Source organism: Miscanthus floridulus, chromosome 10 (genome assembly GCF_019320115.1).
Source record: "Miscanthus floridulus cultivar M001 chromosome 10, ASM1932011v1, whole genome shotgun sequence".
Lineage (NCBI taxonomy): Eukaryota > Viridiplantae > Streptophyta > Magnoliopsida > Poales > Poaceae > Miscanthus > Miscanthus floridulus.
Window position 1 is genome coordinate 88213777 of NC_089589.1, and position 16256 is coordinate 88230032.

Below are 16256 nucleotides of genomic sequence, written 5' to 3' on the forward strand. Positions count from 1 at the left end.
GCACAACCCGAAAAAGCACGGCCTTAACCAGACAAGGGCATGGAATCCATAGTGCGAGTACCAGTGCCGGCACGGGCATGGGCATTGGGCGGTGCATGGGCCATGACTCTGGCCTGCAGTGCCAGCATGGGTACCACACGGTTGATGGGTTGGCACGATGGTGACCCGATTATTCTCTATCGTTGAAATGACTTGCAGCATTTCTGGCCATTGGATGTAGCAAAAACATAGATATAAAGCAACTCCCTCACTCTCCCATCCTCCTTTCGGCCGCCAAATTCTCTAGCTCCGTTGCTCGCCTCGCGCTCCCTGACCCAAATTCCTCTCACTTCCTAGGCTGGCGGCTGGTGGTCCCCACTCCCCATACCACTCCTACTAATGCTCCCTATGTTGTCTTCTCCAGGCAGGTATGGCGGCACCGCAGTGGTTCGGCGAGTCAGTGGACGACGCACGATGGGGCACAGCGTCAGCGGCGCGGTAACCAGCGGAACCGCGACGTGATGATGCGCAGTACGGAGCTGCGACGACGACTCGGCATGGTTCTGTGTCGGCGATGTGGCGACGCCCTGTGCCGATGGATTTGGCACGTGTAAGAGCCTTTAGTGTCGTGCCTCGGCCGTGACTGCGGCCCGGCGACACGATACAACACGGCACGGTTAGGACGTCGTGCCGATTAGTACCGTGCCATAGCATGCCGTTCCCAACTGTCAACTGTGCTAGGGCCGTGCCAGTGCTGTTCACAGTACTTCGCACGAAGTAATTAAAGGTTGCCACAGTGCTTCTCGCCACGACAGCCAAGCATTTGGCCTACCCACATGGCGACGTGGCCAGCGTGCAGTACTCCATTCCAATTTTGACATGTGTACTCGCATGCGTTATGTGAAGCAGCGATCAGTGGAGCACAACCCCTGTCGGGTCCGCAGCGTCCACTTCCTTCCAAGAAGGCCAGAGCCAACTCGAGCTGAGCCGCGCAGCTAGCCATGAAGAAATCCGTGGTTCTGTACCCTGGCCTCGGCGGCGCCGGCCACCTGATGCCGATGATCGTGCTGGCCAAGGTCTTCGTCCAGCACGGCGTCGCCGTCACCGTGGCGCTCGTGAAGCCGCCCCCCGACCTCGGGGCCGTCGAATTCCCCGCCGTGGTCGCCCGCGCCGCGGCCTCCAACCCGTCCATCTTCCACGTCCTACCGGCGTCGTCGTCGCTGCCCGCGACCTCTGGTTCTGGCTCGGATTCCAGCTCTAGCTCCGACGATGCTCCAACGAGGAAGCACTACGTCCTCGAGATGGTGTACTGCCTGAAGGCCATGAACGCTCCGCTCCGTGACTTCCTCCGGTCGCTGCCCGCCGTCGACGCGCTCGTCATCGACATGTTCTGCCCTGATGCCCTCGACGTCGCGGCCGACCTCAGGCTGCCCGTCTACTACTCCTACGCCTCGTGCGCCGGTGACCTCGCCGTCTTACTCAGCCTCGCCTTCAACCAAGACATCAGCGCAGCTTCCATGACCGCTGGCGGCGACACCACCCTTTCCTTGCCGGGCGCTCCTCCGTTCAAGGCGTCGGATCTGCCGAGAGTAGTTCTCGACGACCCGGAAGCAGCCAAGGCCATCCTCGAGCGGATGCCGGCGTCCGACGGGATCCTCCACAACACCTTCGTGGAGCTGGAAACGCGGGCGGTGCGTGCTCTGAGGGAGGGGCTGTGCGTGCCTGGCCGCCGGTCTACTGCATCGGCCCACTGGTCTCCGGCGGCGGCGGGGAAAAGGACCACGAGTGCCTCCGCTGGCTGGACTCGCAGCCCGACCGCAGGGTCGTGATCCTCTGCTTCGGGAGCCAGGGCACGTTCTCCGAGAGGCTGCTGAAGGAGATCGCCGTCGGCCTGGAGAGGTCAGAGCAGAGGTTTCTCTGGGTGGTGCACGCCCGGGGCAGAGTCGACGACGAAAAGCTGGGCCTCGGCAACCAGTGCCGGTTCCAGGATTCTAAGGCTCTCTTGCGATCTTGTCATAACAGTCCATCTTTACTATATATAAAATCTTATAATATATGGGTACTAATTTTACTTACAAAACAAAAGTAAATTCAATAACATATTTTTAATTTAACATGTCTGATAATTATCGAGGAACAATAGATTAAGCAATATATTCGTAGATGTATGATAATTATCGAGAAATAATGTAGATTAAAAAAACAATATATTTATTTTCTTTTCTCACCCATGACATGTTTTTTTAGGTAACATTCTAAAATTCTAACAACTAAATTAGAAGAAAAATATGACTATATGCGTAAAAGTACTAAAAGTTTGAAATACTATATAAATAATTAATTTGGATTAAAAAATAAAAAGAAAAAAAATACTTTGGACCTAAACAATTGATCGGTGATTGCAATTCGTAAGAAGCCAATAATCAAGATGTTATCGTCGTGGAGCCCTGACTGGTCGCCGTCCTCGTGTGCCGTGTCCGTATCTCCGGTAGTCTAGCTCTTCACGGCGGCGCGGCTCGCGCAGCTCCATGTGTGTAAGGCGCACGTCGCGAACTCACGATCAGAGTGTGTTGTGTGCAGTGTGACTCCTCGCCTCCTCTCTATCCGAGGGTCGTGGAAAAAGAAAACTAGGAAAGAAATATCGATGTTGTCTTTTTGGGCCGCTTGGCTAGTTATATGTCTCTCTTCTCATTAGTTTGCTAATGCCTAATGGACTATAGGACCTGTGGATTTATATACCTTGGCTTAGTCCCCTCCTCCGCTTGGTCCTCGACCGTCGCACCTCGTGCCCTACACCTAGGGCCGCCACTGTCGGCGATAGACGCGACACGCTGCCAGAGCCAGACCTCAGCGTGCTCCTTCCAGACAGGTTCTTGGAGCGGACCAAGGGCAGAGGCCTCGTGGTCAAGTGCTGGGCGCCGCAGGTGGACTGCTGCGCCACAGGGCGGGCGGCACTTTCGTGACGCGCTGCAGATGGAACTCAACGCTGGAGGGCATCGTGGCGGGGGTGCCGCTCTTGTGTTGGCCCATGTACGCGGAGCAGAAGATGAACACGATGTTGATCGTGCAGGAGATGAAGCTCGGGGTGGAGATGCGGGGATATGACGACGGCGAGGTGGGTGATGGAATCCGAGGGTGGGCGGGCGCTCAGAGAGCATGGAAAAAAATAACGGGCTATAGCGGCGCTTTAGCGGTGGGAGAAGCCTCCCGCTAAACTATTGGTTTTTTAACGCTACGACGACTTTCACCACTATTTGCCGCTATTTACCGCTATTTGCCGCTATAGCGTCGCTAAACGCTATGATGATTTTCTACTTATTAATTATCATTTGCTACTAATTTGGTATTTTGGATGATTAAACTTTTATGAATCATGTTGTAATGGCATTTGGTATTTGGTAATGTTACCTAGAATTGTGGAACCTTAGAAACATATTTATGTTCATCGAATTTCATATTTGCCATGTTTTTTATCAATTACTGGTGTTTTTCATGTTTTTTTTATAAAAACGCTATCTGGCATAGCGCTGCTATAGCTGCATAGCTTCTAAAAAAAAAAATTATCGCTATTTTCAATAGCCCGCTATTTTAAATAGCGTCAGAGAGAGGGCGGGGGCGGCCGAAGATACGGCAGCGAAGGCGATCCAGGAAGGGGGCTCGTCTCACGCTGATTTTGTCAGATTCCTTCAGGATCTTGACAACATTCATCCCGTTCGTGAATGAGTAATGCCGGCTTGCTTCAATTTACATGTCCATCTCTGCTTCTACCGTAATTCATCTTCTGGATCAAGTGTTGTGCAAGCAATAGAGTAGGGGTACCGTGAATAAGACTGGAGTCTGGATGATGGAGTCTAGGTATTCCGTATTCTTCTTGGCGGCCGATCACACACCCCTCTCTTTTATCTTTTGATTGCTGTAAATTTTCCTGTTCTACCATATTTCCCTCTTCCATGGCTGTCACATGCTATTTATTGAATAATGTTCCCATATTCCTTTGATGAAGCTATACGGTCCACCCAAGTCACTGCAAACATGGCCTTAAACTGTAAGGGCCGCTACACGGTTTGCAAAGGGCCCCCGTTTTAAAAAGCACTAGTTTATCAACCCGTGATCTTTGAGATACTGAAGAAATAGAAATTCATGTTTAATATATATGAACTAATATGAAAATTACTTCACACAATTAACTTTGATTCGAATCTAGAGTTACACATGTGTATAGATTTGGTATTGGCATGAATGAAAGTGATCATCGTGGCACAACTAACGATGTAACATTAGTTTGGTTCTATAGTTGGGTGTTTTCTTCATTTATTTTGTGTCCTAGTATAGCTTACTTTGTGCAGTATAGCTTCATCAAGGAAGGGGCTCGTCTCACGGCGGCGGCCAAAGATACGGCAGCCAAGGCGATCAAGGGGCTCGTCTCACGCTGACTTTGTTAGACTAGGCTGATTCGCGCCGTCAGCTACGTGCGTGTAGGGGAACGAAAAGATTGAACAGCACCAAACAAAACATTGGCCCTGCTTACCTTACAATCCGTACTATTCAGCTTGTTTTTTCAGTCGAAATAGTATTTTTCTCTCACAACAATTCAGACATAACAGTGTTTTTCAACCAATTCAGCCAAATTTGAGCCAGCCGAACAGGGCCAATGGTCGAAGCCCGAAGGAGCAACAAAAAAAGAAAAAAAAAAGGAAAAAGAACAGCAGACGAAACCCAGAGGAGCTAAAAAAAGAAAAAAAAAGAACGAGAAAAAAAGAAAAAAAATGAACAATAGCATAAGGGCTGAGTTGGCATGGATTCCTAGGTGGTTAAAGAAAGTAGTTATTCCTCCTCGATCTTTTTTTTAAACCTATTCCTCTAGGATCTTGACAACCGGTCCCGTTCGCTTCGCTGAAAAAAGAAGCCAAAACACTGTTCCGGCTGTGTTGCTGTGAGAGAAAAATAGTTCCGACTAAAAAAAGCTGAAAAGTACGGATTATAAGAGAAACGAACAGTGACGACGGAGTGCCGGCTTGCTCTGTTCGATCAAGTGTCGTGGAATAGAGTAGCGGTACGGTGTACAAACCGGAGTATACAGGGATTAATGGATACATGAGTGTCTTTCGTATTCTGTATTCTCGTCGCCGACCGCGGACACACACACTCTTCTCTTTTATCTTTGCTTGTTCTTCTAGTCTAGTCTATAATTTCTGGTGTTCTACTATATCTCCCTGGCTATGTGCTGTGATTGGATAATGGCTAGTGTTCCTCCGATGAAGCTATACGGTCTCCATGGATCGACGCAAGTCCCTGCAAATCAACCTGGCTGAGTGGCTGCAATGGTCCAAGTTCAAGGGCCTGCTTTGCAAAGGGCCCCCCTTCTTAAAAGCATGTCGTGTTCCTGCTGACTTGCACATTTAGATGCTGTCACTGCCTACACGTGGCTCATCTAAAAAAAATATGTATTGTTGAATGAAGCTAAACATTCTTAATTTTGGTTGAAGTATTTGTTGACGCGAAGATCGGTCACACACCACAAGTGCTAGATCATGCGGGTCGCAAAACGGGCCGAGACAACGTGACTCTGCAGAAACCGGCCTAGTTGGTTCAGGTAGTCGGCCTGGCGGCTTCTCACCTGTTCCGCCCGAGAAAGCGCTAGGGCAACAAGTATCGACACTGGTGAAGAGCTGCGAGGTTTACAAGCAAACAACAAAAAGATAACTAATCGTGCCTATGTAACGAAGAACGGCTAGCTTCCTAGCAAACTAGCAAGCAACAATCGAAGCTCTCGTCTAGGAGGAACCTCGTCGGGCAAGGATGCCGCCAGGTGTGGCAGAACCGCCCGAAATAACACACTTACGGAGGCGCTTGTCTTCCACTAGACACTAAGCACCCCAAAGGTGAGCTACGTCAGGCAGTTCTGTCAAGCACACCCCATGAGAGAACCCGAAAATTCACATTTTTTAACAGGATTATAAATGGGAGAATAAAGCTTACAATATTTTATCCATTTCTTACATCACTTTTCATGCAACATCAGAGTATAATATTTATTGTTTATAACAACGGAATATAACCCATGTTATCAGAGCTTCAGCGGAAATAAAATTATTTAATGACAAGTTAAACATTAACATGATGATCAGTTGTATACATAATAACAAGTTATAAGTTTTTTCATTGTAAAACATTTTGGGTTGAAGTTTCAAATAAACTCTATATCCGCAACGTTAAGGAAATCCTCGTTGAACCCACTATGAGGTTTACACACACAATTGTCAGCTCTAGCATCCACCTGTCACTTGCAACAGGGTAGATCAGACCCTGAGTACTCAATTATACTCCGCAAGACTTACCCGTCAGGAGAAAAGAAAAGACTCCAAGGATATCTAAGGCTATCTGGCTTATGGGTTTATTACATCTGCAGGAGAATTACTAAACGTGCATCCTTATATTCAAACTTTTATTAGCAGTCAATATTGGTTCATTCACTAACCATTCTATGTAAGCACCTAAGCTCCTTTCAAGCAAGTGGTAAGCGATCAGAACCATTTTATCATCTTCCTTGTTTTAGTTCTTACTACGGTTCTAGATCGTAGTCATGCCATACCGTATCATGCGGCGATTCACGAACCAATGTATCCCAGCTAGGTACCCCAATACACACGCCCCACTTGTACCCTAGGCATAAGCAAGACCAACCTACCACTCTCCTATCACAGAGTCCAGGTCCCCATCCAAACTTGGACTCCAAACCCCGCTGCTGAGTCCCAGACTCAGTGCGGTGCTTAGACCTCCATCATCCCCGCCTCCAATCAATCGGTCCGGAAAGAGCCAGAATCCATGACAAGAAAGTGACAAGTCTTCCCGCTCTCATAAGCAAGTATGTGCTCAGGATAATAAGTCTATGACCTAACTACCATCCACAGCAACGAACGGCCCTTAACCGACACAGGCGGGACAAATGCTACCAGAGCCTCGCTCGGTTGCCTAACCAAATCTAATCCAAATCCTAAGCATAGTCTCGCCAGGTCTCCATTTATTATCCAGATATATTTTATGTGATAGTAACATGATAATAGTAACAATAATATATTTCCTATCTCTCGCGAGTGACAAGCAACCACTCGACTTCTACCGAAGTCCTATAGCATAGCAATCTACGTGATCCTGTCATACTAGTAAGACTCATAGGACAAGGATATATATATGCAAGTGGGTTTCATTCAACTCCTTAAACTTAATGCACAAGCATAAAATAAAGTGCAGAATAATAGGGGTTATGCACCGGGGCTTGCCTGGGTAAAATATAACCAAGTTAGCTTTTCATCAGGGTGGCATGATCATCAAGTCACCATCTGCTTCCGCTACTCGAGACAACTCTGACATCCAACATCGCTTCTATCATGAAACACGTGGATGCAATGCAAGGACGTAAATAATCAACAGCAACCGCAACTCTAAAATACGATTATGTCTCGCAAGCTAACGGGCTAGCTCCCAGGACTAACATACTAAGTCATGTATCCACGTTGTCGAACTAGGCGCTAATTCCCCCCCAATGTTTTAGTTATAAAATCCCTAGGTGTTTGTCTGTTTGCTTTTATTTACTATATATATAAACTAGGGCTCATTAGTTACCTTAGCAAACTAATTATTCTAGAGCTACAAAAATTACAGAGAGCACATAACAAAACTATGAAACTACTGCAAAATTTCCAAAGCTAGCACTATCATCATTTTATCACAAAAATTCCTACAAGTTCATGTCTTATTAAAACTACGCATTTCAAAATAATTATGGCAACCCTACAAATAATACAAAACTATATGAACAAAATACACTAACTAGCGGGGCAGGGCAGGAAGACGTCTCATCACCACGGCTACCGGGGTCGGCGACCTAGACGTGGCTAGCCGTGGATCATGCTCGGTACGACGCATTAGTTGGATCAAAGGGTGAGGTGGGCGCCACCTTGGCCGAGCCACGACCACCGCAGCCACGGCTTGCTCTGCGCACGGCACCGCGACCAGTCGCCCAAGCGTGACGTGCGCGTAGCAATGAAAGCCAGGCTACGAATAGCCAGGACCAGCCAACGCTAGGTCGTAGACGCTACGCGGCACCGCCAGGCGCGTGAAATGGCGAACGGCAGCAGCCCGGGCACGGCTTGAGTCCAGCACCAACAATGCCCATGCGCACGGTGACCGCAAACCCAGATCGAGGGGTGGCAACAGGTGACGGGAACGCATTTTAAAGCGACGCAAAAACCGTTAACGATCACGATTTAGGTTCAACTAATTCCATGACTCTAAAGTTGATCGTATCGGCTATCTAACGGAGCAATCCGCACAACAAAAGGGCCACTCGAGAGGAAGATACAAGTGTGCCAAGATGAGTTCGTCCTCGAAGTTCAAGTTCGCGACAGAGCATTGACACAGAGCTCGCAGCGCGTTCTAATGAACTTGGGCAAATTTTTCCGAGATCCACGTGACACTCAACATGACTATAACCTACACCATTCTCGAGTGCTCACCTTGGGGCAACCAATAGTGCTCCAACATATATAAATTGCTTAACCATTTTTGTTGGAATTTAAATGTCGAAATGGCATTGTCGATTATCGTTATAGACTTAGAAAGGACAAGAGTCCCGCTTGAACTAAACAACCATTAACACTTTTGAGTGAATTTTAAAAGGTCAGAACTTCATCAATTTCAACTAGACAACATGTCATGACCTAGTCCATATGTCATACTAACTCATAGAAACAAAACATCTAGGAACTACTTAACTAGTTGTTCAATATAATTCGCCAAAAATGATACTTTTAAACATAAGTTCAAGTGTTTTAAAATTTAAAATCCAAGAAACCCGTTTTCGGTGATTTTCTTAGGCCTAAATCATGGCGCTAAACAAGCTCGTAACACCAGAGGTGTTACACCAGGTTGCCCTAGGTTGGCCAGCAATCCTAGGACGTTATTCTTGGTCATTGGATGAAGCGATAAACAGTAACATCGAGGTTGAAAGAGATTAGGGCAAAGAGAGATAAAAGTAAATTGTATTTGGTACGACTATAAGTATTGGGCACCTTAATTGGCCGTGCCACTTATATTTATAAGGAGGGGGTGGTATTATCTCATAAGTGGTCGAAAATCCTTGCAAAACACATTTTACATCCGATTTGGGCCTGCCCAAACTGGCCTAGCCAGTTTCAACAGGTCTTGGGCAGAAAACCTTCAGGAAATCATAATTAATTCATCTGAACTCCAAATAAGACGATCCATATATGTTTTCGATCAGCTCGATGAGAGGAGTGTAATGTTGTAGTGCATCCTTGTATTTGAGAAAGTTGAAAAATCACCAAATCGATCCTGGCCGGTTTTGGCTCGGTTAGGCCCTCAAAAAGATGTTTTATTCATCCTAGCTCCAAATGTGATGATCCAAGTATGCTTTTTGATCGTCTCGATGGTAGAAATATGATGGCAGTCTGTAATGCACTTTGGACAATTTTGGGTGCCAACATATGCCCTCCTTTTTTAGTAAAACTTGCGTTCTAAAAAAACATCTTAAAGCCAAAATTGACTCATTGGTGTGGTCTTTTTGGGAATATCAGCCACGCCTTCTGTTTGCTGCCTTGAACTTATTCAGAATAATGTCCTCAGCCTCCTCCATCAAATTATTGTATACATGAATAAAGCAACCAAATTGCCATTGTCCATAACTATTTTTTATTTTGATCCTGCAATTGGGCTTGGTATATCCAACATTCAGTCATTGTGTTCCTCCAAAACAAAATGTAATCACTGAACTCGGTCCCCCAATAGGACCGAATTAGCATCTTGTTTAAATAGATTAATTGAATGACCTCCCAAAGAACCTTCTCTTGACCACATGATGTATTAAAGTGGCAAGCTTCAAGTAGACATCAACATCCCAAATTCAAGCATCTCAATGGAAAGCATTCAACAGAAAGTCAATACAAATCATCATTGAGCATAATATAGTTTCGTGCCATTTGCGAAACACCACTGTCAACTTTAGCACTTGGAGTACTTAAATTAAGTCGAGCGTGGAGGGGCCTCTTCAGCTCACCCCACTCCCTCTTCCTCCTTGAAGTCTCATATCCAAAGAAATATCATAGCCAATCGCTTATTCTTCATGGCACCCTTCATCCTCCAGCGCCTCTAGAGGCAACAACGGTGCTAGGAGAAGGCCTTCAAGATTGGCTTCCACCCGTGCCTAGGCGCAGTGGTGGCTGCTCGTCCTAGATGCTAGTGGATGCTTTGCAAAGATAAGAGGGGGGCACCACCATTGGTTGCCCAGAGGTACTAAAATTGCACATTTTGTAATCTGGGCTCCCGTGTTGCAGCCATGGTGGTGGCTTCGTTGGGGCCGTTGGGATGCTAGTGGTTATATTATTACCATCAAAGTATCTATGATGGCCCTCAGCGAGTGAGCACGCTTCCATGCCGGTGGAGATCTTGTTGTCATCACATTGGAGTGTGGGCACCATAGCTACTGATGCCAGTTTGTCAACTCAGGCACTAGTTGATCCTCCTTCCTGCTCTATAGTAGTTGATGAGTGCATGCCTCCCCTGTGCCTCCATTGCAACTTTCGCATATGGGAGATCCTAGTGGAAGATTTGTGAGATGGTACCTTGTCCTGGCTCTCCTAGTCCACGACCTAATCCTCTTTGGGGTGTTAGTGGACATTCGCTTGTATACATAGATTCTCCTCTAGTTTGTCTTTCATAAGTGCATTCACCTTCTTTGCAGTGCTAGGTCATAGTCGAGTATGAGCTATAGCTATACTCGATAGATCTTTGTTATTGTACAATCGGTAGTATTCGATAAGTCTTTGTTATTGTACACCTGTAGAATGTAACAAAAGTTATCAATAAAGATTTTACTTTATATTACATCACATCAAAGTGTACTTGACTTGTTACAAGTCTTTTGTCTATACTTCGTCAAGTAGAAAAATTGCCTAAATTGGTCTGGGCCTGGCTAGTTCTAGCTATGGAAATACTTATGCTGCACAAATTGCTCCAATTAATTTAAAGGTGGACTACCAATCATCAAATGTTGGTGAGTGTCGGGGTTATGATACCCCAGGTATCTTAAGACACTAATTAGTTAGCCGCTCAGGTAGCCCGCGACAACCAAACCAGTGCAAGCCCAACAACCATGGCCCATCAAAGGTGCACAAACTTGGTCCATACACTAAGACATGAAGTCAGCCATGACCTCCTCCTCCTCCCTTAGCTTCACGCCGCACAATGCCACACAACCTCTCCTCCATGCCGACCCATGGGAGGAACAGGGAGGGGTCAAGCTCCGCCAAGTACACCTGCTCTGATAGGAACATACATGCCTGCACCGTCCTCCAAGACCGAGGGGACAACCATCTTGGAGCAGACAATACAGGACTGCTAAGTGGTGACGATAGGTACGGTGGACCACCATCCAAATATGGCCCAACGGGACAGGCGTACGACCCCACCAACTATGAGATGTGGCTCACAGCTACGGCCTTGACTTTCAAAGCTAACCAAGCCAATGAAGGCAGCGACCCTAGAGCTTGGGATCGTGGCCACCGGCTCCATGACCAGCAAGACAACCAATGACCTGGGGGCAGCTACCTAGTCCTATATAATGCCCCCGGGAGATCAGGAGACGATGATGAAGGCCATGGCGAGACCATGTCACATTGGATGGCTAGCGAACCACCACTGTGAAGCAGTGCTATCACGCCTGGTACTGTAGCACCACACCACCCCATGCGGCGACGTGGGCATAAGACCTTGACGACAACCACGCTCGGATGTACACTGACACCAAGACAAGACGACCTTCCTTGCATGCCAAGATAGCTAGTTTCCGCTCCCTCAGGCTCACAACCGCTCAGTCGGGAGAACCTATCTCTTTGTATGTGGCATGGCTCTAGACTCTATATAAGGGCAGCTAGGCCACCCTTCCAAGGGGACAGACTCTCGAGAATTCATTCGGGTAGTCCCACTCCACTCTCCTACCTCTCTCACTCTTCTTGCATACCCCATTGTAAGAACTTTAGAGCATTCAACCGAGGAACACGCATTCGAGCTATCTCTAAGACTGGACGTAGGGCTCTGGCCTAAACCAGTATAATTCCTTATGTCTTTGGATGCTACCATTGTCTTCTTATAGCAGCGTGACCAACGCCTTTGCCTAGCTCTCAGGGGGCGGGCCCATGCTACTAGAGGTTGAATTCTGGGACCCCTGCATTGCACTACCCTCAGGAATGAGGGATGCCGCCACACTCTTCGAACAAGAGCTAGCCAGGTGCAATTGCCGTTCGATGATGCCCAACCACTCAGGATACATTGGGATGATGGAACAGGACCCAGTGTCTGTCTATGACCTCCTGCCGTCGACCCCGGATGATACAAACTTCGAGTCCAGATCCAAAGGGAACTGTCACCTAGTGCAGGAGTGCAACATGTTGCACCTCTCAGAAGATGGGGCAGCTACAGCAGGAGGCGAAGAGGATGACACGTACCCAATTTTATGCACCCCCAAGGAGCTGGTAGAGTACGATCAAGAGCATCTGGAATGAGCTAAGTCTCACGAAGCCAAGCAGGCTAATGATCGCCACGATGGCGGATGCCCTAGCCCATAGCACCTCAATGCCGAGGGTGTGTGGGCACGAGCGCTCCGTGTATACGATCAAATCCAATAGGGCAAGAGGGAGATGCCCATCTTCCCCTGAGCCAGCCAAAACGTCGCTGTGGCTGCGATAATGATGCAAACGGCTCCTAAGCCCTCGACCGACGAGGGAGAGTGTGTTCATAAGGAGCTATGAGATCTGTTAGAAGCTACGGCAGTACAGTAGGATCAAAGCTCTGTAGAGAGACGACACCCTGAGTCCAGTGTCGTGCACGTCTCTTCTACACATGGTACCCCAAGGGACACCGCACACCAGCCATGCTCTGGCCTTAAGATGACGGAGTGGCACGCAGGCAATAACCTTCCCCAGCGCGCAGCCGCTACGTCCTAAACCACAACGCATGCTTGGCCCAAGGCATCAGACGCCTAGGCTAGACTTGGCACATTAGGATCAACTATGTTATAGTGACAGCGACCCGAACAACCATGGTCGACACCCCTGGATCTGAGATGCTCAGCGCAGCCTAATCTCGGACGTTTGTGGCCTACAAGCATTCACGAAGCGGATCCGACAGACGCCATTTCTGACACGGTTCCGTACGCCGCTAAGCATCACCAAATACTCTGGGGACTCCAACCCTGCCGTGTGTCTAGAAGACCTCTGCCTCGCTTGTTGAGCAGGTAGGGTAGACAACGACCTCTTTATCATCCAATAATTGCCACACTACCCTGCGGAAAGCACCCGAGCATGGCTTGAGCATCTCCCCATAGATAGCATCCACTTGTGGGCTGACTTCAAGCGCATCATCATAGGGAACTTCCAAGGCACATATGCGCATCCTGGATTCTCCTGGAATCTCAAAGCCTACAAATAGAAAGCAGGAGAAACTCTAAATGAGTACATCCTCTACTTTTCTGAGCAGTGCAATAAACTTCCCGACATCGTAGACGTGGACGTGATCGAAGCATTCATCTCTGGCATGACCAATAAAGCCCTCATCCATGAGCTCGAATGCAGCAAACCATGAACAGTGCGAGAGCTGCTCGATCTCGCTATAAGCCATGCCTCCGGTGAGGAGGCCATCCAAGCAATCTTCTATAAGAACAAGGGCAAGGCTCTAGCCGAGCCCACAAATGAGGCTAGGGACCACACCCTGGTGTGGAAAAGGCAATAAGGACAACTAGAGGCGCCATGATAGCGAGTTTGTTGTGACGGTCGACAGAGTCCACAAGCAGAAGGCCGGCAAGCTCGACCATGTCAGCTTTGACAAAATAATCAAGATGTCATGCTGCAACCATGACTATCTAGTCAAGCACACCCTTGAAGAATGAGATATCATCAAATGCTACTTCAAGGGCGGCTACAAGACCACTAGCACGGACGCGCCATCTGGATCCACCGGCAATGAGGAAAAAAGGGATGCGTATCTTGACCTGAAAGGGTGCATCATGATTTTTGGTAGACCGGTGGCGTACAAGTCCAGACACCGGCAAAAGCTCATGTCTAGAGAGGATAACGTGGCCACATTAGGCATGGCCATCCCGACCTTCCTAAAATGGTCGGAAACTATGATCACTTTCGACAAAAAGGATCACCCCGATCTAATTCCACAGTCGGGCCGCTTCCCCCTTGTCGTCGACCCGATCATCGACAAGACGTGCCTATCCCGCATCCTCATGGATGGTGGGAGCGGCCTCAACCTCCTTTATGCCGAGACCTACGATGCCATGGGCCTGTCGTGAGCAGCCATATGGCCGTCCGGTGCTCCGTTCCATGGAGTCATACCCAGACTCCAGGCCATCCCTCTTGGGTAGGTCAACCTACCCGTGACGTTCGGAGGTCGAGCAAACTTCCGTACAGAGACGCTCACCTTTGAGATAGCAGATTTCTCAGGCGCCTATCATGCCATCTTGGGTCGGCCATGCTATGCCAAGTTCATGGCCGTTAGCAACTACACCTACCTCAAGCTCAAGATGCCTGGTCCCCATGGGATCATCACTGTTGGTATTTATTAACATGTCACTTGTTTGTGTAGCCACCTAATGTTCTTGACATTTCTTAACTTCACTTTTGGTAAGTTGCCATCCCTAGCTGGGATGCCAGAAATGCTTGTTGGTACTTCCTAGTGCCACTTCTAGAATGACACTAAGAAGTACTTTAAGTATTTTATTGTGACTAGAAGGAATGCAAATATGTATATGAAGGGATCTGCAAGCGCACAGATAATTTACCATTGTAGCATTTCACCCAGGAGTATTCCAGGTATCGTTATTTATATTTTTACCATAGGGAAGGACTGATGGATGGAATGTATTGATAACTTGTACATATGATGGAGAGATAAACCATAACCAAGCTTCTACTCACAACAGGGGTAAATCAAGAGATAAATGAAATGTGAATGTTAAATGATAATGAACACTCAGAGTACAACTTTAGATGGCACTAGCATGGTTAAGTTGATAATAGAGAAATAATTCCTAAGTCATTCTTAATTACAAGTGAAAGCATACTATGATTAGTGCAATTATACTTATTAATCATGGCTAAGATCAACTCCATATCTACACATAAGGGATATTACAAAGGAAGATCATGAACAGAGCATGACTTAATTCATAACTAGATCCTACTTGACCTATATTCGGGGAGTGGACTACTATTGGTGGTTCTTAACGATAATATTTGATCGCTAATTACTATCCAAAACGAGAGAAAGAAACAAACTTTTGAAACATATGCATTTACTTTTGACGTAGTTCCACTTGTATTGGAAGAAACATGTTTTGCAGAACACACATTTGAATACAAGTGGAAAACAAAGCAAAATGCGTAATCCAGAAAGCATAACACAGATCATACATCAAAGAACCAAGCAAATGCCCACTCCAACGAAGAACCTGGGCCGAGCACTGACGTGGGAGGGGCCCAAGCCCACCCAAGAACCAACCACACGAAGGCGGTCGCGAGGCGGGCCCACTAGGGTGCAGGCGTACCAGGGGTGCAGCCACACGCCCGCACCCCAGAGGCTGTCTCCTAGGCCTAGCTTCCATTGACAGTTGCATGGCGTAATTCAAAGGCAGCTCAGGATGGTTTCCTAATTTATCTACTCTAAACCGACCATTAGCCACTATAAGAAGAGGGGTAATGCTCACCATTCAACACACACCATTTGGAGCTACACACCTCACTACCACCTCTTTTATTTTTACTTTTAGTTGCATTTGGAGTTAGGCAAGAAGCTTCATTGGAGAGATTGTACCTTGAAGGATTATTGGTATGAAGAATACAAAGAGTTCACTTATGATCTTGCTCTCATATTATCAATATAGTTGTGCTATTGAATTAGAGTATAGTCTACATGTTATAATCATGACATATGAACTAGAATATAGTTTGAGTGTTATGATCTTAACATGTGCAACTTTATGCTTAGCCATTCATATGACCTGTATGCTTAGAATTAGAGCTAAGTTGAGGTGGCGGTTCATCGTGCCTTCGGGTGTGCCCATGTCCTATGCTTGTCGATCCGTAGGGTCAGAGTCCCGAGGGGATGTGGGTAGTTTCTGTGCAATCGAGCGTGGTGCCTGGGTACATAGGGACAGTGTTGGTATTTATTAACGCAAATAGAATATGAAGGATTCCGCA

General features: G+C 47.3%; 1 pseudogene; it reads left to right on the plus strand.

The window, feature by feature from the left end:
• The first annotated feature begins 925 nt into the window (after positions 1 to 925).
• LOC136485029 (anthocyanidin 5,3-O-glucosyltransferase-like) lies at positions 926 to 4017 on the plus strand (annotated as a pseudogene).
• The last annotated feature ends 12239 nt before the right edge of the window (positions 4018 to 16256 follow it).